Here is a 24,203-nt window from a genome sequence, read left to right as displayed (position 1 = left end):
TTTGTTGTTCTGGGGAACAACATTAGCACCCCGCAGCGCTGTCTGCTGATGGATGGTTTAGTGGCTGTCACCAGCGGCAGTGACAACCTAATGCCTTCAAAACCCAGGAAGAGAAACACAAGGTGTCACAAGGGAAAGTCAAGCAGAACCGGAATAGCAGACGCAGCTCTTGGGAGGCTGCTGGTGGATTTCTCTCTTCCCTCCGCAAATCATTAATGAGCAGCCGGCTCCTATGGTGATAAGATGCAGAAATTAGCAGTTGTATATTCTGAGCAGCACCGTGGTCCTGTGGTGTGTCTGGATAGCAAGGGGCACCTGTGGCTCTGTGACTGGTTGTGTTCCTGCCCAACAACCACTCCAGCGCCACCACAATTTATCTATCGTGCTATTAACGAAGCGACAGAGAGCACAACCGGCATCAAGCATCATCTTCATTTTCTTCTAAAAAGGGTTAAAATAATACAAGAGAAAATACTGCAGAACAAAGAGAGAATACATAAAATATTCCTGCTCTGTGTGGATGGGTGGGGACATTGAGAAAGCAATTTGTGCTTGTCTAATTAAAGCCTATAGCAATATGAATTTGGAGGGCCTGATCCAAGGCCGTTTGAACAACCCTCCCCCAAATCATAGAATCATTTCAGCCGGAAAAGACCCTCAGGATCATCAAGTCCAGCCATAACCCAACCTAACCCGAGCACTGAACTATGTCCCTAAGAACATCATCTAAATGCCTTTAAACACCTCCAGGGAGGGTGATTCCATGGGCAGCCTGTTCCATGCACTATCAGAGGCTGCAGAGATGCAATCAGAGGTACCACCACCACCCTCCCATCCCAGCATGTTCCTCCAGCAGCGACCACAAAGTGGGTCTGTTCACAGGGTGAAGGGACACCAGCAGCTTCAGCCTTAATGAGCAATAATAAATAAAGCACAGCCTGCTCCAAAATTTGGCAGCACCGGAGCAGAGCACATCTATTCCCCAATATTTACTTCACCCATAGCACATAACCAAGTTGCCAGCTCAGTTTAAAGGGTAATAACTGTTTTCATCATAGTTGCTCCAGGCCAGACACGAGAAAGGAATTGTTGGCCCTGAGGGTGGTGAGAGCCTGGCCCAGGTTGGCCAGAGAGGTGGTGGCTGAACCATCCCTGGAGACATCCCAGGCCAGGCTGGATGGGGCTCTGAGCAACCTGAGCTGGTGAAGATGTCCCTGTCATGGCAGGGGTGGGACCCTTCCAACCCAAACTGTTCTGTGGTTCTGCGATTGAAGTCCTCAGCTGCAAAGGACAAGGACACATGCACAAGCTGCTGTCCTGAGCCACAACCACTGCAGAAGAGGCTGAAGCCACATGGAAGATTTTGACAACAACCACATGCTTGGGGCCCCTCCTCTATCCAACAGAAATTCCCAACTCCAGCAGCATCCATGGTGAAAAGGAAAAGCTGTTGTCTCCAAGATACAAGGGCACGTTTCTAAGCAAGGACAAAGCTCCAGCAGACGCACTTGAAGGGTTAATGCTGGATTCATCTCTACCTGCAATAATCCAGTTGGCATCTCTGAGTGTTCCAACATTTCTGGGTTCACACCAAAGATAACTGGGTCCAGTTCTGATGTGCAAGGGCCAAGCAGAACTGGCCAATGTCTCATCTGTCACCAAGAAACGGAGGACAGGAATTGTAATGCGCCAAGTGGACACGTATATAGCAACATCATGCAGAAAGCTGAATGACAGGTTGCATTTTTTTGTTGTCATCACAAGTCAGCCATAGCTACTCAATGCAAAATAAATACAGAAAATATATGGTTATTTTTCCTAAGCGAATAAAAAATAGCCTCTTTATAAATCCTAGATATGGAAGACATTAACCTAATAGAGCCTCGCTATTTCTCCAGCCGGCCCCATTCGTATCACATCTTATCGGAGACACAAAGCTCCAAGCAAACCCATAGTTATGACAACCCTGAAATGTGGATGAACCTTCACGCTGTTCACTCCCTACACCTAGAATACTTTATTTATTAATTGCCGCCTCCTGCCCTGTACAAGCGCAGCCCCCTGCACACACCAGCGCCTCCCAAAGCGAATCCCAGGCTCCTGCCTTCAGAGACGAGTTGTTTAACGGCCCGATACCTCCCTGCTGGATTTGTCTTGACAGGGGGACCAAGGTTGTATTGCAAAAGCTTATTTGAAATGGACAATATTCAGATATTTAGTCTTATCCACACAGCCTTGCATGTAAAGGGTTACAGCTATAGAAATGAATAAATGAGATTATGGAGATCAAGAGCGAGGATGCGCCATCGTTACTCCAGCCAGAGGCGCCCAGAGCTCTGACCCACGGCCACACACCTCACCCAGCCGCATTCTTTAATGTATCTACAAAGGGAACAATAAATACACACCCCCCTTCCACTACCGCAGCCCTCAATTCTAGATATATTCAAAAATATAAACAAGTGCTTAGTTATTCAGGAGGAGATGGGTGTGCTCAGCATGTACCTTCAGCTCCCGGTGCTGCCACTGACTGTGTGTCACAGAAATCATTTCATCTCTTTTTGACCCAGTTGTAGAGCTGGGCAAATATTGAGTTTCTGGTTCACTTGCCAAACAGGGGGAAAAAAATATATTTGTATTTAGGCTGAACTGAAATGGTATTTGTTGTTACTGCTGGGTTTATTGTTAAAACATCAACATTTTGGACCCTCTTAGTCAAACCCAAAATATTTATGTTGTTGTGCTATGCTTTAATCTCTTCATTAAATATGAAAAAATATGGAGACACAACAAAAATATTGTAATAAGGCATCAAGTGAAGGGAACTCCCACAGTTCTCCAGGTTCTTTCCCCGTCTCAGCTGCAGCTCTTACCCAAGAGCTATTTTCATGTGAATAAGTTATTCATGTAAAATAAACCCAAATGAGACCTGAACTCCACCCTGCTGGGCAGCTCCAAATGAGGCACCAAAGCCTTCCGAACCTTCCATCTATTTCAGCTTAATGCCTTTAGGTACATTAATTATTTATTTGTAGTATATAAACTACATGATATATATATATATAAAAAAGACTGCCTTTAGGTAGGTATATAAGCACTGTTAACTTCTAGGGCCCTAATTTCAACTGGTACTTTAAGAACAACCATCATATTGCATAATTATATAATGATTAGTTATATTCTACATTACATATAGAATCACCATCATAATACACCACCCAGCACCGTGACTGCTCCATCTCAGCGATCACCAGCATCTCCATAGATACATTGGGTATTTGTTACACATCCCAGCACCGCGAGACTGTCGTGATCAGACCCCTCAGAAACAAACCACTGGGAACCTTTTGATAAATATTCATTATCGTGGCGCTCTTTAAGAGGGAAAACTGCCGAATAATTAGCGATCCTCGCATGCAAGCTCAGGATGTCAGGCAAGATGCGCAATTATAGTTTGCCACGGCACTCAAGGGGTATTTAATGAGTTTATTTGGCTGAACATTTGTTGTTTTCTGAAGCAGATGTCAACGCTTCTATTTCAAGAAAATAATTCCCCTCCCCATGATTATCGAAATGTCTCCAGTTATTCCAGACGCCAGGAGGGAAGGAACCGCCCTGCTCAGAGTTACAGAAATGACTCAAAAAGTGAAGACAGGATGCTGAAAGATGCTGAAAAATGGCAGCAGAGTTCCCACCACACTGTGATATTCAGGAAAGGAGCAGCTTCGGAAAACAACGGAAGCTTGTGGGTGGGAAAACACAAGTTCTGTCACCGGTCGTTTAATGTCATCATTAGTTTTCACATTGATTAATTGCTCCTCGGCACTGGAGTTAGAGAGGAACCACATGAGGCTGTCAAAGTGTTCTTAGCTCTCTTATTGCATGATTATTTCCATGCTAAAAAGAAAGAAGGAAAAGCATGGAATACCAAAAAACTGCATTGTGTTGCTCAGGCCTCTGAAGCCAGGCAGCTGGTGTGGAGGTTCGAGACCAGGCTGTGGCTGGAGAGCCCGACCACAGCGGTGTCTGCACATCTGGGTCCGGTTTTTAGCACAACGCTCTACAGATGACACAGATGCCCCCAATTCCAGTGGGTCAGGCAGCAATAGGGGACATTCCTGGGAAGTCACCTGTATGGGTTGTTTAAATCATAGAATCATTTTGGTTGGAACAGGCCCTCAAGATCAGAGTCCAACCATAACCCACCCCTGGCACTGCCCCAGATCCTGAGAACCTCACGTCCGTCTGTCCAACCCTCCAGGGATGGTGACTCCAGCACTGCCCTGGGCAGCCTGTTCCAATGCCCCACAGCCCTTTGGGGAAGAAATTGTTCCCCACATCCAACCTCAACCTTCCCTGGTGCAACTTGAGGCCATTTCCTCTGCTCCTGGCGCTTGTTCCTGGGGAGCAGATCCCCAGAAGGATTTGGCCTGGTGCACTGATGCTCTCCCAGCCACCTGGGCACAGCTACAGCACCTGAGCACCTGAGCCGGGGTCATGCGTTTCCTTTGAGCTCTGCCCATCCCCTCCAGGCACAGCACAGTGCTGGGTTCTTAACTTCTAATCCATCCACTCCAGAAAGACTTTTAGCCCCTACTTGTGTTGGGAACCTGCATTTCATTCCCCACAGCCATCCGCTCTCTGGCTCATTGGACTGCGCTGCTGTTCGCGCTTCACAAGTTTCACCTTGTTTCTTCACCTGCATTGTTGTTTCTGAAATCCCTTCACCCCAAGGAGGATCCAAGCAAAGCAGGGTCTCCTCCGGGGCTGTTTCTGCAGTCTTCTCTGAGTTTTGTTCCTTGCTCTTCCAGTCATTTTGATTTCCAGCTTCATCCTTTGACCTCAAGCCCTCGCTGACTCCATTAAATCCAGGTTGATGGGTCTTGGGGCATGTGATGTACTGCACTTTGGACAATACTCAACCCATGGGAAGAGCCAGTACATCAAGAGTTCTTAGAAGTAAATTCAAAGTTATTGCTTTTCAAACACAGCAGAGTCACATTGTTAAGCTCTTCTATGCTATCATGAGAACCATAAATTTACTTTAAAAGCAACTGAAAGCTCAGATGCTATCTGTGCCACCATCCTGAGCCTTTTGAGTGCAGCTGACACAGTCTCGAGGAGAAGAGGAAAAAAAATACTGTTAGTTCTTCAATAAATTCCTCAAACTTATCACCAGCAATAAGTGCTCACACTCATTTTTCCTGCCAGGGCTCCAAAGCACTTTGCAAAGAACATCAACAACTTCAGAACTTGTGTTCAGGAGGGGGAATGCGCACAGAGACACGAAGCCTGTGAGCAGTTTGGAGCCCTTCTCCATAGGGTCACATATGCATCTTTAAAGGCCCCCATGCTGCATTGGAAGTAATCAGAGGATTTCACAGGTTGCTTCTAATCTTATAGTCCAGGAATCTAATTATTCCTGGAGATTTGCTGAAGAATGCCCACAAGTCCATGCCATCCAGTGTGATGCTGCACGAGCGCTTTGTCACCTGCTGGAAGAACCAGCGCCTGAGTTTGTCACATTTACTCTGCAAAGGAAACAGCAGCAGTTGTTCTTCCACTCAGCTTCACCTGGTGCCGCAGACTCATAAAAACCATTATCATGAGAAGGTGGCACAGTGAACTTGCACTGGTTTTCATAACACAAGAACTATGGAGCCAGCAATGAAATTCTGCGGCTGCTTCACACCATGCAAGGGAATTTTGGAGCTCGCTCTCTCAAAGAATGTTTTGAAAACCAAAAATAGAAAGCGCTCCAAAAGCAGCATGAAGAATTGAAGAGGGAAAGGCTCATTTAAGACTATTAAATGTACAGATACACCTGTAACCTCCATTTCAAGAAGTTCTTCAGAGGTGGCAGAAGTCAGGAGGACACAGTGGCAGAAAAAACATCCCCAGAACAGATTTCTACTCTGTCTGCAGCCACCTGCCACAGGTTCTTGTGAAGGGAAGACCCTGGACATGGTCTGACCTGGGGAGGCCATTCTCATGCTCCTGCCCTTGTTCAGGATTAAGTCACAACTTCTCTTCTACTTGCTGGACATCGTACAGGTGGGATGTTTCCTCTAAATACATATGAGCAACAAAATTCAAAGCTGTTCAACCTCAGCACCTTTCTGCACAGGATGGGGACAGATGATGCCAACTCAGCCACACCAGCTGTTCAACAACCATCCCAACCTGTCCCGGCCACAAGGTAAGTGGGACGAGGTAGTTTTAACAAGGCTAAATGTCACCTTTGGGTGAGCTCATCTGGGTCCTGCAACAGGTCCAGGTTGGGGAGCCTTGACTTCAGGATGACCTTAGAATCACAGAATCACTTTGGTTGGAAGAGACCCTCAAGACCATAGAGTCCAACCATAACCCACCCTAGCACTGCCCCATGTCCTGAGAACCTCATGTCCGTCTGTCCAACCCTCCAGGGATGGTGACTCCAGCACTGCCCTGGGCAGCCTGTTCCAATGCCCCACAGCCCTTTGGGGAAGAAATTGTTCCCAGATCCAACCTCAACCTCCCCGGTACAATCTTGAACAGTTGAGAGTGCTGACCCACAGGAGCTTGCTATTAACACTGGCACTAAACCATGTCCCTGAGAACCTTCAAATCCAAAAGCATATTGTTGACTGGAAAGAGCTGGAAGGAGCCTGTTGGGAGGAAAAGGTGGTTTTTCTGCAGGGTCACAGGTGAAGATGGATGGACAATATAATGATGCTGTGTTCAGACAGTTAAGTGTCTGTGGAAATTCAAAGTAACTCCTGTACTCCATCTCATGATCTGAACTATTTTCCTCAAAGTCTTAGTCTTGATTATATCCTTTATATAGCACTTATGTAACAGGCTGGTAATTTTAATGTTCAGTCTCCCTAGTTTCACAGCCCTGCACTCCAGAGCACAAAACAATGTGCCTTAAAATAATCTGAAATTTGACTTTTTTCCTTGCTCACTCTCTCCATTTAAACTTTAACAAGGACTTTTCAGAACGGATTTACCTGAAATATGTATGGCGGAGAACTCTTCAACTCACAGCTGCTCCAGTGAGCAAGTTCATTCATGTGCTATAAAAAGCCAACGCACTGAACTCGTTCGACTTCTGCTGTTGCCATTTGCTTAAGCAGCGTGATGTCATTCCGCACATTTTTATTCAATTCACACAAAATGAAAGCTATTTCCCTCTGACACGTCACACAAACATAATTCCACAAGTCCTACCTACCAGAGCCAGGAATACCGGGAAAAACAGTGTGTTTCTAAAACTTCTACCATGCTACGTAGTGATGAAGCAATTAATGACGCACCCAACGAGATTCTCTCATGGTATTGACTTGACACATGAGAAGCACAGAGTTGTGAAGCTCCTGCAAATGTCCCTAACCCTGAACAAGTGGTTAAGTGACATCACGTAAAGACATTTATAACACTGGATGCCTCCTAAGTCTTTCATACTCCCAGCAAACAAGCCAAAGGTTTCCAGTCCTCCTTCAACCATCTATAGCTCCACACAGAACTCAGTCCCATCTAGGAAGCCTCCTAAGATGTCCAGCTCAGAGCATTATGGCCATAGACCGATGATATTTAGATAAAGCAAGGAGCCCCGCTAGATCTGTAAAGAATCTTGCCAATGAGGACACATGCAGGAGATGCAGGACATCACTGCGCTGCCTTCATAGCCAAGGGGCTGCTATAAAAAGATAATAAACTATCAAGGATGCCCTTTGTAGGCACTGGGGTCCTGCTTCTGCTGTGGGGAAAGGAGAAACCCTGCTACAAAATGAAATTCCTACCCCCTCACTGCTTATTTTGAGATGCCCACAAGGAGCACCAGTGCAGACAAGGCCAGGAGGGGTACTTCCAGCAACAGCAGGGAAGAAGCGAGACCAGCCCATAAAAGCTCACACAAACATCTCGCTGAGCTGTAGGCCACCTCACTCTGCAGAAGCCACAAGCAAGGGAATGAACTCTTGGATCCTGTCATGTTGAAAGTATCTAAAAAGCCTTGGACCCACAAGGAAGCCCCAAACACTCTTATACTTCCACAGCACAATCCTCAGAGCAGCATCCTCATGCACAGACCATCCCAGTCCTCCAGACTGTCCCAAAATCCTTAGGGGAGAGCACAGCACAGGAGCAGGACACCAACATGGCTATAAAGCGCTCAATCATAGAAGAGTTTGGGTTGCAGGGACCTTCCCAGCTCCCCAGTGCCCCCCCTGCCATGACAGGGCCATCTTCACCAGCTCAGGGTGCTCAGAGCCCCGTCCAGCCTGGCCTGGGATGTCTCCAGGGATGGTTCAGCCACCACCTCTCTGGCCAACCTGGGCCAGGCTCTCACCACCCTCAGGACCAACAATTCCTTCCTCATGTCCGGCCTGAATCTCCCTCCTTTAGTTTAGTTATATATATGTTGACCTTATCGCAACAGCTCTCTCCTATTATGCAATGACTTTTAACTCAATATCCATACACCAATGGACTTTGTGGTACCACCTGGTCAGCTGCCAGAATTTTGGAAAGAATCAGTTTTCCCAGATACATACATAGCTAGGCAAACCATAAAGAAAACCCTGTACACTTCCCAGCAATCTCACAACCCTTTAGAAGATCTACAGCTTCTCTCCTGCACCTCAGTCCTTGCAGAAGGACTGGAATGGACTGTCTAACCTCAAATTTGAAGGCAGAACATCTCCCACAAGGCTGTTAGTGCCCATCACACCTGCTCAGCAAGCATCATCCCCACACCATCCCACACTCCCATCACTTTACAGCATTTTCAGCTTCAACAAAAGCATCTGCAAGCTAGCAGAACACGTTTTCCAGTGCCACTGGATTAAGCAAAGCCTTTCAAAGGGAATTTGGTCCCTGCTGCAGGGGGACATGAGATTTTTGCAGTGCTCTGCAGTGACAGTACAGACAACATGGCATGTAAAGCCTCTACCTGCTTGCCCCTTCATCTAACACACTGCTTTTGCAAGGTATAAAAGCCTGCCTTACCTTAGGGCAAGCGTTCAGGTTAGTTAGATGGAAGTCTAAATCTAAATCCCATTAGCAAATAAGAGGATCTACATACAAAAGGGCCCCATGTGGCAGCACGTTGTGTAGCTCCCTGCTCTACGTCTTCAGGGATACACTATGAAAAAGCACAGCAGCATCTCATGCCAAGACATTTTAACACCGCACTCGGCTGTACCTGCTGGGATGCACTTGCAAAACAAACAAACAAATTAGAATTGGAATGACAAATGGGAGCAGGAGTTCCCCAACTCTGACCAGGGACTGCTGCTAATGGAAGTGAAGGTCCCCAGTGCCCATCCCTCCTCTACCCAAACTCATCCAGACCAGCTCCAATTCAACAGATGGAGAGAGTCAGAGGCACCAAGGTTTGGAGCACAGCTCAGACAGGGGAACTCACTCAGCACCTTCCACAGAATCCCAGAATGTCAGGGGCTGGAAGGGCCCTGTAAAGCTCATCCAGTGCAATCCCCCCATGGAGCAGGAACACCCAGCTGAGGTTCCACAGGAAGGTGTCCAGGCGGGTTTGAATGGCTGCACAGAAGGAGACTCCACAACCTCCCTGGGCAGCCTGGGCCAGGCTCTGACACCCTCACCAGGAACAAGTTTCTTCTCATATTCAAGTGGAACCTCCTGTGTTCCAGTTTGCACCCATTACCCCTTGTCCTGTCACTGGTTGTCACTGAGAAGAGCCTGGCTCCATCCTCCTGACACTCCCCCTTTCCATATTGATCCCCAGGAATGAGTCTCCCCTCAGTCTCCTCTTCTCCAGCTCCAGAGCCCCAGCTCCCTCAGCCTTTCCTCACACGGGAGATGCTCCACTCCCTTCAGCATCTTGGTGGCTGCGCTGGACTCTCTCCAGCAGTTCCCTGTCCTTCTGGAGCTGAGGGGCCACAACTGGACACAATATTCCAGGGGTGGTCTCCCCAGGGCAGAGCAGAGGGGCAGGAGAACCTCTCTGACCTACTGACCACCCCCTTCTAACCCACCCCAGGTACCATTGGCTTCCTGGCCACAAGGGCCCAGTGCTGGCTCATGGTCACCCTGCTGTCCCCAGGACCCCCAGGTCTCTTTCCCCTACACTGCTCTCTAATAGGTCATTCCCCAACTTAACTTTGCCAGCAGCTTTTGGACACTTACTGTGATTTCACCCCTCGCCCTCCAGGCACCACATGCAACAACTCAGCGCATGGCTCTGCGCACCCAGCACAGCTCCGTGCAGCTCAGGCTGAGAACAGGGTTTGGTTCTGCTACAAACTTCACACATGAAAAAGTACTCTGTATTTTCTTTTTTTCCTGTAATTTTCTTTTCCACATGTAAAGAAGCAAGCGGGGAAGAGCAGGGAAAAGAACTGCAAAGATGCAGGTTGTTTTGGTTGGAAGAGACCCTCAAGACTATGGAGTCCAACCATACCCTAACTCTAGGACTAACCCACGTTTTCCATTTGCAGTGAGTATGAAAGATTTATGAGGCATCCAGCATTATAAACATCTTCATGCGATGCCACTTAACCACTTGTTCAGGGTGCGGGGCATTGCAGGCACGGGTTCAGGAGGAGATCCTGTTTATGGCACAGTAACCGCATGGCCAGTTTGAGTCAGATACCTCACTGGGGACCCTTTTCCATTCTCTGCATCTCCGGTTCAAAGCAGCCCCATGCCCATCTGGTGAGCAGCCTGCACTCTGCCAACTCCACATGTCCCCTGGACATTTTATCCCTCCCTTCCCTTTAAAATAAAACCTGTCAAGGCTCCGAGTTAGTGCTCTCAACCATCCATGGGTGATAATAAAAGATACCTTGTAGTATCTTAGAGGAAACAATAAATCCCTTTTTTCCAGCAAGGCCAGAGCAAAAGCTTCCTATTGTGTCTGAGCCACTTTCAAAGGGAGCTGCTTCAAAGATTTTCCCATTTTTCAGACGTGCTTTGTCCAAATACAGCTGCTCTGCCATTATGCACTCTCAAGTCCCCATTCCACCTTCTGCAGGCTCTGCATCATTTCTCCCCTAAAAATCCATAAAAATAAATGCATGGTTGAAAACACAGCAGACTTCCCGAGTTGTTTTGCTGTATATGCCGCTGCTTTTGCTGAGGCAGAGCTCCCTCCTGCAGGGGCCAGAGGTCTATGGGGTGCTTTAGTTTAAGAAGTTTAAGTCTGTGCCAGACGGCAGAGCAAAGTAAATCAGTGCAATAAACCAGTCCCCAAACCCTTAGAGGGGAGCTGGCACGCAACAGAACCAGGCTCAGAGGCTAAGGAAGGGACATGAACTCCAGGATTCATCTTAAAATGAAAACACAAGCAATCCCTGAAGACAGATATTTTCTGAACACATGTCCTAGACCTCTTTCAGCTCCCACTATTGCAGGGAATCAGAAGAGAGGTATCATGTACTTACCCTGAAGAGCACACACCACAATATCTCAAAATGTGTAATAACACAGCTCTACCGTTAGGATTATTTGTATTTCATCATTTCATAAGCTTTTAGGCTTTTGAAGAGTTAAGTGTCTCTGTTTCTGGGCTGCTTTCCTTATCCTACACAATACCTGACCAGGCTGTACCAATTTATAACATCACTGTATCACTAACGCGCTGGAGTGTTCTACTCACATCCATAACATTACAACACAGGGGTAGGATGGTGGAAATGGGGAAAGTCTGGTTTGTTGTGCTTTTGGTTTGTTTCTTCCCAGGCAAAGGACGATGGATTCTGCTGAATTACAATACCAGCACATGTCAACAGCAGGTTTTTCCTTAAAAAAGCATGAGAAAGTCTTTCTCAATGAGCTAATTAGAGCACATATTGAGCACTAACCGCCTATGACCTCAATCAGATGCCCAGACCGCTTCATCCCCCACCTCTCTGCTCAAGTTTTGGGAGAATTTGCTCCATATTTCTTTGATGCACCTACAAGATACTCCAAGACTATTTAAAAAGCCATCACCATCCTTCCTTCGATTCCCACTTCATTTCTCCATAAAGCTCCTTTTCACCTCCCTACTTAAAAAGCCAACAATCTGACAAGCCCTGCAGAGCCTGTTGGATTTTTAACTTTAAAATTTCGTTGGGGATTTTTTTAAATACATAAAAATGGAAGCTGTTCCACAGGACCCTCTAGAAATTACCCTGGAATTGGGCAACAACTCCGAGCTCACCTTGATCCCAGTATCACACCTTCTGCATTCACCATGCCTTTGTGAAAGGCAAATGATCCTCTTACAATAATTAACAACGCTTCTCCTTTTGTTGCTGGGTTATTTTCCCTTAAACTAAACATTACCATGACTGCTTCATAAGGACGTGCTAATTATTATTATTTACATTGCAATAAAGCCTTGGAAACCCTGCCAGGAGCTGCCATCCCACTGTGACAGGTGATGCACAAGCACAGTCTCACCCTCAAGGCTTTGCAGGCCAAGTACATCTGTCTCAAAAAGAAAAATGGGTCTAGATTTCTGCCCCTGCTAAAGCTATTTATTGGTCTCCTTGGCACACTTCTCTCCCTTTATTTCCATCTCTCTCCTCATCCTCCCACCCAACAGAGTCCCCCGGTGACTTTCGCATCTCTCCAAATGGCTTTTAAATTGTTAAACCAGCCTCTTTCCAGACCTCAAGAGCTTAAATACTTGGGGAATCTTGTTTTCCCTGCACAGGGATACCCGAGCACAGATACCTCACAGCGAGCATCCAAATTAAGTCCCAAATTAAGGTCCATACACAGATAAAATAGTTCACCCTCGCCGGTCCATTAAATCACCAGCCTTGTACAGCCTGGCAGAGTTCTGCTTTAAACCCCTATGCTTTAAGTAAGTTCTATTAACATTTTAATGTGTAATAACACAGTCTTACAATTATGAAGTTAATGACACAACTGTACTCTTAAGTGGAAAAATGCATTTCCTGCTCTAAGTGAGCAGCTGTAAACTTGAGATTTTAATTGAGGAAAAAAATAATCAACCCTAAGGGGATCTTGATTCTGTACGTGGTTTTGTTGTTACTTCACAGTCATCTCCAACGAGTTAAAACGAGAAACGTTCCTGACACAGACACACGACAGCATCTCTGCAATGCGAGAGGTTTGATCCTTTGGGGATATTTTAAATATCCCGCATGCTGCATTGGTGGTCAAGCAAATAAACTCCACGGGTTAAACCTCCAACACAGAGCACATGGGAAAGGTACTGAGCAGTTTGTCAACGATGGGATTAGAGAGAGAAAAGGCAAACAACAAGATGAGATAGATGTAAGAATAACATATTGATAAAATAACACCGGGAACTGCTACTACAGGTGTCCCAGGCTCAGCTTATCCTCATCACATCAGCACTGAGCTCTGCCTAGGCTCAGCCTAAACCCCCCAGCTGAGCATCAGTGCCACACAGCTGGCAGGCACATCCTCCATAGGCACAGCTGCCTCCCCAATAACCTCCTCAAATAGGTGAGACACACACATAAGCATTAGCCAGGGTAAACTTTATATTCCAATGCACAACAGCTTTTTTTAGTCAACATCTTTATTTAACACCACCAGGGAGTCAGGGCTGAAACTTTAAGAGCTGTAATAAATTGTTTCTAAACCCCTCCAAAATCATCCTCATCATCCACCTAGTATACATCTGATTTGCTCCACCAGTGAAGTTATTACTTTTAACACGACCGAACTAGGCACATGTTCTCACATCTAATTTTTGTTACTACATATTATTCCTGCGTATGTAACTGGAGAATTTGGGCAAGGTAGAACCAAAACCAGAGATGCATTTACTTGTACCTGCATCAACCCTTCCAAGATGTGGCATAAACTCCACAACAGACATGAGAGAGAGAGCCAGAAAAACAACTGCCATCCTCAGCAGAACCAGCACTACCATCCCCCAGAAAAAACCCGTGCTTCATTTAATATCCTTCCATATGGTACTTTATAAGCTATTAAATGCAGAACAAGCAGCCAAGCGCTGTACATTCGCTCTCCGAAGGATGCGAGGAAGGAAGGAGCACATTTTCATCCCTGCAAGAGCAAACCCACCAGTGAGTCATTACAGGCTTATGAAATAGAGACCGGCTCGGCCAAGAAACCAAATGTGCCTGGAAGAGACCTGGTGGGCTTTGCCCACTTTATGATCCTAAGACTGATTCCTTAATGTGCAGCCCATGGGCTCCCGTCACCCTCCATGGACACGGCATGAGGGGTGCCCCGGATATCAGCCCGACCACATCTGGGCACGCACAGCGCGATAGAAACATCTGTATCACAGTCGTGCAGGGTACAGCACAAAACCAAGCAGCCAGATTCCACATCAAGAAAAAAGCATAAGAGAAGAATTCTGTTTAATGGGTAAATAATAAAATAAGGCTAGAAATATGTGGTTTTTACAGCAGAATATCCATTTGCTGGGCCCCAGCACAAGCAGAGCACTTCCCCACACACGCTCACCTTAAGACTCACTTTACAGTTCTAACTCAAGATACATAACATCCTATTAAAATTAGTTTGCTAGTGGATTTTAGCCACCAATTTTTTGACAGCATAAGAAAAAAGCAGGATTTTCCAGTTCTTGTCAGCAGAAAACATGACAATACCTGCTCTTCTATTTCCTTGGCTTGGTCTTCAAATGGTCAAGTGGACATTACCTGTATTTGCTGGCTTTAGAGGAAAAAGAGAGTGAAGAAAATGGATAAGTAGGGCTGTCCTTGCAAGGACTGCAGTGGCTGTTGGGCCAACGCCAATGGAGAATCACAGGACGGTTGAGGTGGGAAGGGGTCTCCAGAGATCATCACCAAGGATGGAAATGCCACAACCTCTCTGGGCAACCTGTCAAAGGGCTTTTCTGTGCTGAATTCTCCCCCTTGTTGGCACTGGAAGAGTTAAAGTGCTTTTAACTGCTTTTAAAAAAAAAAAATCAAGATCCTAAAAACAAACTAAGCTTTAAATAGGAACAATGATAGACAGGTGCCTCTCTCAACAGATTTCACTGCACAGCCAATTTGTGGAGCAGGATTTCAGCACCCATCCTAACTACTGTTGCAATTTAATTTATCCCTGTATTAGCCACGGCTGTGCAGCTCTCGGTGGTGGAGCACGGCTGACCCACTGATTAATCTTCAGCTGTCCTCATTACTGCACACTCCCATCTGCTTTATTTCTGCCTGTCTGTATTTGCAACCCCCATCAGAAACCAAGAGACCAACCGATGAAGATCAGGATGGCTTTGAGAGGACACCCTGCAGCCCAGCGTGGTTACATGGACTGTTGCAATAAGACAAGGGGTGATGGTTTTAAACTAAAGGAGGGGGGATTCAGGCTGGATATCATGAAATTGTTGGCCCTGAGGGTGGTGAGAGCCTGGCCCAGGTTGGCCAGAGAGGTGGTGGATGAACCATCCCTGGAGACATCCCAGGCCAGGCTGGACGGGGCTCTGAGCAACCTGAGCTGGTGAAGATGTCCCTGCTCATGGCAGGGGTGGCACTGGGGGAGCTGGGAAGGTCCCTTCAACACAAACCAGTCTGTGATGCTACATGAACTGGAGTTGGCCAACGTTGGGTTTGACACACTTGGACCATTCAAAGATTACAGACCACTGAGACATCAGGATGCAGAAGCATTCAGTGGAAGCACAGCAGATACTGGGCAGTATCAGCAGTAGGATACATCAACGGCAGAGATGATACAAGTCAGTGCAAGGGCTGAATCATAGCCCCATAGTTCAGGTATCACCTGCTCCCATTCACAGCTGCCATGTTTCCAGCACAGCTGTTCCAGAGACATCACCCACCACAACTGTGCTTCATACCTAGAGGGAAAAGGGAAACCTGGGCTCCTGCATCTGAGCAGAGATGTCATAGATACACCAGCTCACAACTTCTCCACCTCCAACCACGAGTGTGCTTCCACACCAACAAAAACAGAGGCATGAGAAACCTCACTCACCCATTGCACTGGTGCTGGAGAGACTCTGGAGTTCAGAGCAATATTTTCCCCCATGAACTACACGTGCTGTGTTTTTAACCAGCAGTTAGAGAAACACGAACAGAAACCAGCCGAGCCCAGAGCTCTGAACTTCCATCAGCCCTGGAAGATGCCAGGAGCACCAGTCACAGCACCCAGCAAGGCAGCTCTGCACCATCCACACGTGATCCATCCAGCTGCTTTGACCCATTAATAAAGAGAACAACACAAGAGCAAGATCATGATCTTGTTTACAGCAAATCTGGAGTCACTCAGAAATATTATTCATCGTTATTCCACAGTGCCATGGTTGTGTGATCTGATGCAGTGCAGCAGTGCCCGGAGGTCTCAGCCCTCTCCCACCCTCCTCCCGGCTGACTCACTGCACTCACTTGGGTGGCTTCAAGGTTTCCTCTCCATATCCTGCTGTGCTGAGACAAAACTCATGTCTCCCACGGCATGAAAGTCACCAGGGCTTACTGCCTCAAGGGGAACTTGCTTAGAGTCTCTGGATGTGAATGCAGCCACTTCACAGCAATGCATTTCAGTAAAACTTCTCCCAGCCTGAACACCATGTAGATGGTGGCACTGCATCAAGGAGCATATGAGCTTTGGTTCCATCTAGAAGAGCATCCCAGAGAGCAGCAGGGAACCAAATCCTGGGAAGAAGACCACTATGCATCTTCCTTGCTCCCAGCTATGAGGAGTTTTGCTGCAGACAGGGGACTGGACATTTTTGCACACAGACAACCATACAACTGCTTCAGAGGTTGGACCTGCAAGTATCTTAAACACAAATTCTGTTTGTCATGTGAACACTGGGTCTGCCCTACCTTTGCAACACATGGGTGGGTGAACAAGACTACACTTGCACTCATGGATCCATCTGCCACATTCATATCCAGCGCAACAAGTCTGGCTACCAGCCCACAACACTGGAGGGAAGGAACCTGCCTACTCCATTTCAAGTTCTTCTTACCCACAGCAACCAAACTAGAGGAGGAAGGTCTTCAGAAACAGCCATACCCACAGCTAAACATCACCCTGCTGTGTTTCCACACTTGGTGTCCGCCAGCTCTGTCCCAGGGTTCACCAGATAGCTTAATTCCTACTGCCAAGGTCACACTGTCCATAGGTAGCAAAGTATCCAGTTTTCTGGTTTCCCCACCCCATATGCACCATCGCCAGAACAGCTCGGGCAGAACACACGGCACCGTTTCTCCAGAACATCAGCTGTGAAAGGCACATCGTGAACCACCCAAGAACGACAAGTTCAGACCTTGGCTGGTAAGCACAGAAGGGAAGGACTCGCACCTACTCCTCAGTTAAACGCACTCATTTCTAACGCTCGCCCCAAGTCTGCGCATCACTCCTACAACTTATCATCGTCCTTAAAGCAAAAATACCCAGGAACCCCGCTCCCTCCTCTCTGACTCACCACACCACACTGGGGAGATGCTCTCAGAGGGCTCCTACGTGAGTGCGGGGGGACGGCAAAGCCCATTAGTGAAGTCCCATAGGACTCTGCTGGATGGGAGTTTAGTTTTAGGGTATTGATATTACGCTTCTAAAAGCCCCAGAAGTTTGATGGCTCTACTTGCTCAAGCACAGAGTAGCTGCAGGCAACAAAACGTTCTCTTTATGAGAATATTTAGCTGCAACAGTAATTTCTTTTCTTCAGGTGCCTGAGGTAAAGTTAAACTTTCATATAAGGCAAAATATATACATTAATTAAACTAACTAGAAAAATGCAAGAGCTTCTGCCACAGATGAGCAGCCTTGCTGCTTATTAGTGAAAAGCTCTTTAGTCTGGTTGGCCACAGATAAAGCAGATCTTGGGTTTGTATGGAAATACGCGCTTGGCCAAGAGCAGACAGTGGCTGGACATCCACAGGAACCAACACCGATTAAAGTCACATCCCGTGAATACAGAAAAAGATCATTCATACACATTAATCATCTTAGTCCCATTTTCTGCTGACACGGACAGCCCAGCTTCTGCATGGGGACACCTCCAACAATTGTTCAGCCACAGCTCCGTTAGCATTTGGAGTCACATACGACGGATTAATTGCTAATCAATCAATTGGTGCTGCAATACGACACTACAGGCAAGACAAAGCCCAGCTGGCATCACGAGTTGGACCTGACCACCAAGTAGCAACAACAGCCTTGCTCATTTAGAGCAGATCACTCCAAACGTCAGAAAAAAAGAGGCCGATAAGCACATGTACAACCATATTATAAAAGGAGAAATTACTGAAAAGGGATGGGTTTTCTTGTCTATTATCAGAGATCAGCTCGTTTCTCATTGACCTAAGACTCAGGACACAACACACCAGATGGAGCCGAGTGCTGTGCTAGCACAAGTGGGACATTTCTTCTCTCTCCTCTCACAAAACAGCAATAAAAATGCTAAATTCCAAAGCCTGACATGTTCCTTGAATTCCTGACAGCATTCTCTGAATAATTGGAAAACATTTAAATGTTTTGACTTTTTAAGTGAAGCAGTTCAACTTTTCATTTTGAAGCGCCTGTTTGAAGCTCCCCTTCTCTTTTATGTTCAAGCACTCATGCAGGTGAAACAACAACAATAAAAAATACAATAACCCCCAGTATAGTTTGACTTGGGCAAACCATTCTGATCGCTTGGAATAACTCTTGCAACTCTTGGAAATTCCAACTTAACCCAAAAAGAGAAAAATGTTCCATGTTTCCCCTTGCTACAGGTCCGACCACAGTGAACTCAGACCAGGCACATCGCAGAGCCCCATCTCCCCTTAAAATCACCATTTCTCTCTCTTCCTCACCAGGATTTGGGAAAATACGCGATAACCTGGAGAAGAACACAGCAGACCAGACCCCGGATGCATCTCTAGGATAAGAACCCACCTCAAACCTGCTCTATGACATCTGTTCAAGAGCCCACAGAAAAAGCAACCACCACAACAAAGAAACCACCTCCCTCACCATTTTTAATTTATTTAAACAATGCATATAAAAAAAGCACTGGCTTCTCACACATACCTTTTCTTCCCCCCCCCCCCCCCCAACAAATGAATAATTTCAATGAAATAAAGTAAAAAAACCACTCACATTTAGAAGAGAAGAACCTCAGGTTTACAAACTCACTCCAAGGCTGCTCAGATCCACTCTGAGAAGAAACTCACAGTACCCGCCTGGCCTTGCTTTAATTAACAATCAGAATTAATTGCAGCTGTGGGGCTGCAGACGTGCCCCTGTACACAGCTCCACCATTGGCTTTGTACTGGCAGCCTTGCTCATGTGCAGAGGAAAAAAAGTCAAGCCGTGCTAAATTTTGGGGAGAGATTGCAGGAAAAGTGGCTGATTTGCAGCATTCTCTTTTGCATTATTTAGCAGTGATGTGGAGGAAAGGGAAGAAAGATGAGGGAGTGGAGAAGAGCCCTGGCTGGGGCTGCAATAAGGAGCTGCCTGCATGGTGGGGATGCTGCCAGCTGTGCCAAATCGTGGTGTTCAGCTCAATTTGCACCTTCCCCCCCTGCCAGAGGAGCTACAGCACCAGGCTTGCAAGGAGAAGAGGATGTTGTCCCACCATTGAGAGACAAATGTTAGGGTGAAACTTGCGTGAAAACTTCTACTCCCTCCTGGCTTTGACCCTTGCAGTGTAACGCTGCCCAGACCGCTTTATTGCTTTATATTCCATCAATGTAATGCTAGGCAAAGAGAAAAGCAACGCAAGACCCAGAAGAGCAGAGTAACTCCACCTTAGGGAAAAACAGCCATTAATCAGGTGGGCAGCCTAATGCAGAATCCAATTCCTTCAGCTCCTGCCACCAGGAAATATTCATTTATTTGCTAATTCATAATCTGGGCCCCTGAGCGCTAAACTGTAATGAGCTTTAATTTTTCTAGCTCAGGGTGAAGCTGGAAGCTGCTGGTGGTGTGTGCGGGATGGGCAGGGACATGATGGAGGTGGATGGTCTGATGGAGGCGGATGGTCTGATGGAGGCGGATGGTCTGATGGAGGTGGATGGTCTGATGGAGGCGGATGGTTTGATGGAGGTGGATGGTCTGATGGAGGTGGATGGTCTGATGGAGGTGGATGGTCTGATGGAGGTGGATGGTCTGATGGAGGCGGATGGTCTGATGGAGGCAGGACGATGGTTATGGTCTGTGCATTGTTGTTATAAACATTGTCTCAAGGACTTTTTATTCAATCGGTTCCCTGGATTGGCTCATCCTTCTCCGAACAGTTTGGTTAGTCTAATTACAGAATGCAAATCACCACCATTCTCTCCACTGCCTCACTCCCACCAAGCACATTTCAACAGCCGGTGCATCTTCCAGCACCCATCACGCTGCCAGCATATTCACAAGGATTTTTGGTTTAATGCCGTTAACCTAAGATGCCAGATATTCAAGGGAAAAATCTGCATGAAATACTGCAAGACCACCTGGAGATGCTCTGAGATGAGCCACCTCCATCCGGTTGGTGAGCACTTCTCATCCCACCTCAACCAGGCCCAGCATGATGAGCTGGGAACGGAAAACTGACTTTTCTTCCCAAGCATAGGGCAGGAGTCAAAGCGTCGGGCTGCCCTAGCGATTCTCCAGTATGGAAAATACTTGTAAGTTCAGCATTAAACTTCCCCAAGGCTCAAATATTGGTGAAACAAGAACTGCCCCACGAAGAATCACAGAATCATTTTGGTTGGAATTGACCCTCAAGATCAAGTTCAACCCAACCCTGGCACTAGCCCATGTCCCTAAACACCACATCCACATAGCTGTTCAACCCCTCCAGGGATGGTGACTCCAGCACTGCCCTGGGCAGCCTGTTCCAATGCCCCACAGCCCTTTGGGGAAGAAATTGTTCCTAAATCCAACCTCAACCTCCCCTGGGCAACTTGAAGCCGTTTCCTCTGCTCCTGGCGCTTGTTCCTGGGGAGCAGAGCCCGACCCCCCTGGCTTCAAGCTCCTTTCAGGCAGTTCAGAGATCAGAAGGTCTCCCCTCAGCTCCTGTTCTCCAGCTGAACCCCCAGGTCCCTCAGCCGCTCCCATCACACTTGTGCTCCAGCCCCTCACCCTCCATGTGGATGGAGACTCCTCGCCTGGAATGAAGCATCACAGCTCACCCCGCCACAACGGGAGGATGTCTGCTCCTCATAAGTTTTTTATCTCCCTGCCTCTTTGATTCCTATCTCACAAATCCATACGCCACCAGACAGAATTAGTCAGTGAAACGATGTAAGGAAGAAAAGTCCCAGCAGTTTCATGTTCAAGATGACAGCGCAGCTTTTCTGGTTGTCTCCTGAGGACTGAAGGCTCCTGGGTTGGTGCATCAAGGACAGTTAGCTTTGACCTTCACTACATCAGAAAAGCCTGCATCCACATAACACCCTCAGACAAATGGTGTGAATTTTGGGGTTGTCTTATGCAAGGACAAGAATTGGAATCAATGAACCTTGCAGGTCCCTCCCAGCTCAGGACATCCCATGAAATATTAATTCTATGAAAATTATCAACTCATAAAATCACAGAATGGTTTGTGTTGAAGGGACCTTCCCAGCTGCCTCAGTGCCCCCCCTGCCATGAGCAGGGACATCTTCACCAGCTCAGGTTGCTCAGAGCCCCGTCCAGCCTGGCCTGGGATGTCTCCAGGGATGGTTCAGCCACCACCTCTCTGGCCAACCTGGGCCAGGCTCTCACCACCCTCAGGGACAACAATTTCATTATACCTAGCCTGAATCTCCCTCCTTTAGTTTGAAACCATCACCCCTTGTCCTATCCCAACAGCCACTGCTAAAATGTCTGTCCCCATCTTTCTTATCAGCCCCTTTCAAGTCCAAAAAGGCCACAATAAGGTCTCCCCGGAGCCTCTCTTCTCCAGGCCGAACACCCCAACTCTTCCAATGCATTTTTACATATGAGAGACAACCAGCTATTTCATCCAGCCACAACAACACGTTGCCAGGTTAGAAAGCGATGCTCAGGCGGTGGGATTGCTCCATGGGATGGTGCCATGAAGCTCAATGAGGAGGCTCCGGCAGAGCATCCAGCGCTCGGTGAGACCCTGTCATACGCTCTACATCATGTTTTAATCATGTAATGTATTAATACTATAATTAAAGTCCACACTGTTTGCTAAGTAACATATATTACTCCGATCACTGCTCTGACACATTAAAAAGAGACGAACTGCTTCCTGGGGTCTGAGGCCAGGAGAGGCAGTGGGCTCATCGGGGTTGACCTCCCACACATCCACGATCTCTCTTAGCAATCCCCACCTCTGTCAAGCTCGCCAATTTAAGCAGCAACATCTGATTGTATATCAAAGACATTCAAGATCAGGGAATCCAGCACATCTCTCCGTGAGCTGCTCCAACAGCTAATTACCCCAGCTAATTACCCCAGCTGGTAAAAAAACCTCATCCTTATTTCCACTGTGGGCTTTGGTAACTTCAAGTGATTGTTGTTGGCTCCTCTAATGCTTTAGGTGGCTGTCTGGAGCTAGTTCTTCACCACTGCCTGCTTCTTCCTTCCCGAGATAATTAAAACATACTTTTTTTTTCTCCTTTTTTAACTACCTCTAGTCAGTCTTAACCCCCTTTATGCATGGAGCTCCTCTAGCTCACAAACCTCCATGATACCCACATATGCTGGCAACAAGCAACCAGGACAAGCAGACATCAAAACCAAGCTTAATGCTCCCATGTGAGCCCCTAAGGATGTTCAAGGCAACCGCCTGGTCCTCCAGCCTTTCTTAGGTACAAGAAGCACCCGTGGAGGGAGGGATCTCTGCTCCAAGCAGCCACCATGTCTTGTGAGAAAGTCCTCCCAGATGATTCTGCCTTCAAAACCTGTCTGAGAACAGCAAACCGACTTCCCTCCACGTTCAGCTATATTTAGCGAGGCCATTATTTATGGAGATGGCAGGAAATAATTCAGCGGGATCCAGACATAACTCAAAACGGGCAAGAGGTTCTATAAAAAGATAAACCGAAGGACCTAAGGGGGCGAGGGCCGGCTCTTCAGCCAGCGATGGAGCGGCAGTGCTGCAAATGCCCAACGCCTTCACCGGGTCACACCTGGGTGGTGGGGACAGCCGCTCTCAAAAACCCCTCTCTCCAAAAAACAGAGTCTTTTCCAGGTTTAAGAAACATGGTTTCAGACACAATGCATGGTCCTGAGCCCACCTGAGTAGGGAATTCAAGTGACAATGTCCTGGCACGGGCAGGAGGAGGCGGGGAGCATCCTCCCTGCTTGCATTCACTTTCTGCATGGCCGTGGCTGGGTGTCTCCCATGCAAAAGGGGTTTGTTCCACTGGAAGAAAGGGACACACTGCAGAGAAGAGTATACATATAGATATATACATACATAGGCTGGCACTGCAATGCATGCAGGGAGCAGCTCATCACTGAAGAAGGTCCCAGAGAATATTTGAGGAGGGCACAAGACAGAACTGAGCTTTACTCATTCACCTGCTTGCTTCCTCCCCAGCACTTCATCTGACTGATGCTAATTAAACCGGATTTTCCTCTTCCGAGCCAGGAGAGCTGTTATTTTGTTTAAACACTTGTTTCCTCGCCACCAGGTTTCCTCCAAATGTCCCTCGCAGAGTCCAAGGCAGCGTTTGGAGCAGGGACGCGCGGAGCAGCAGCTGCTCCCGGCGGGGTGAGACGTGCCGCGACGCCCAGAGCATTTTTAACAGCTTGACTCTACCCACTTGCACCCCTCGACCCCAAACTGTTGCACCCCAGGGGAAAACCAGCCCCCCGAACGCACAGACCAGCACACACGGATGCTGGGTGCTGTGCAGCCCCTTACCTATGGGATAGATAAGAACCACGGGAGCAGAGTCGATCCCGATCGCTTGGCTGTCCGCTAAATGCACAGCGGCTGCTCCCCCGTCTCTGCACGCTCTCGGTTCAGCTGCACAAGCTGAAGTCCATGTCAGAGCGCTGCCGAAATCCCAGTGTCAACATCCACAGCGTGAGAGGGAGGAGGAGATCCCTCTCCAGGGCTCAGTTAAGAGTTAAAGCTCTGGATGATCACTTGGCTCCCGCGAAAGCTCCTGGACGGGCGGCGGAGGAGCTCACAGCTGCTCAGAAACACCAGCCCCTCCGGCACCGCATAATTCCTCCCCTGTTCCCGGGGCCGCCGCGCTTCCCTCGCACAATGTCCCGAATTGTGCAGGGTTAAACCAGCCCACACAACACCCGCATTCACACCCGCGGAAATACCCTCGCGGTCCCCGCGCCGC

At 47.6% G+C, this 24,203-nt stretch overlaps 1 protein-coding gene across 1 annotated transcript in view; it reads right to left on the bottom strand.

Annotated features, from left to right (window-relative positions):
* The window catches only part of MDGA2 (MAM domain containing glycosylphosphatidylinositol anchor 2), a 286,373-nt gene that overhangs the window by 256,964 nt on the left and 5,206 nt on the right, over positions 1-24,203 (bottom strand). The gene's annotated exons all lie outside the window — the stretch shown is intronic.

The sequence above is a fragment of the Patagioenas fasciata genome, chromosome 5 (genome assembly GCF_037038585.1).
Source record: "Patagioenas fasciata isolate bPatFas1 chromosome 5, bPatFas1.hap1, whole genome shotgun sequence".
In the NCBI taxonomy this organism is placed as follows: Eukaryota; Metazoa; Chordata; class Aves; order Columbiformes; family Columbidae; genus Patagioenas; species Patagioenas fasciata.
The sequence above is the reverse complement of the archived record's forward strand: the minus strand, read 5'-3'. Positions and strand labels throughout refer to the sequence as shown.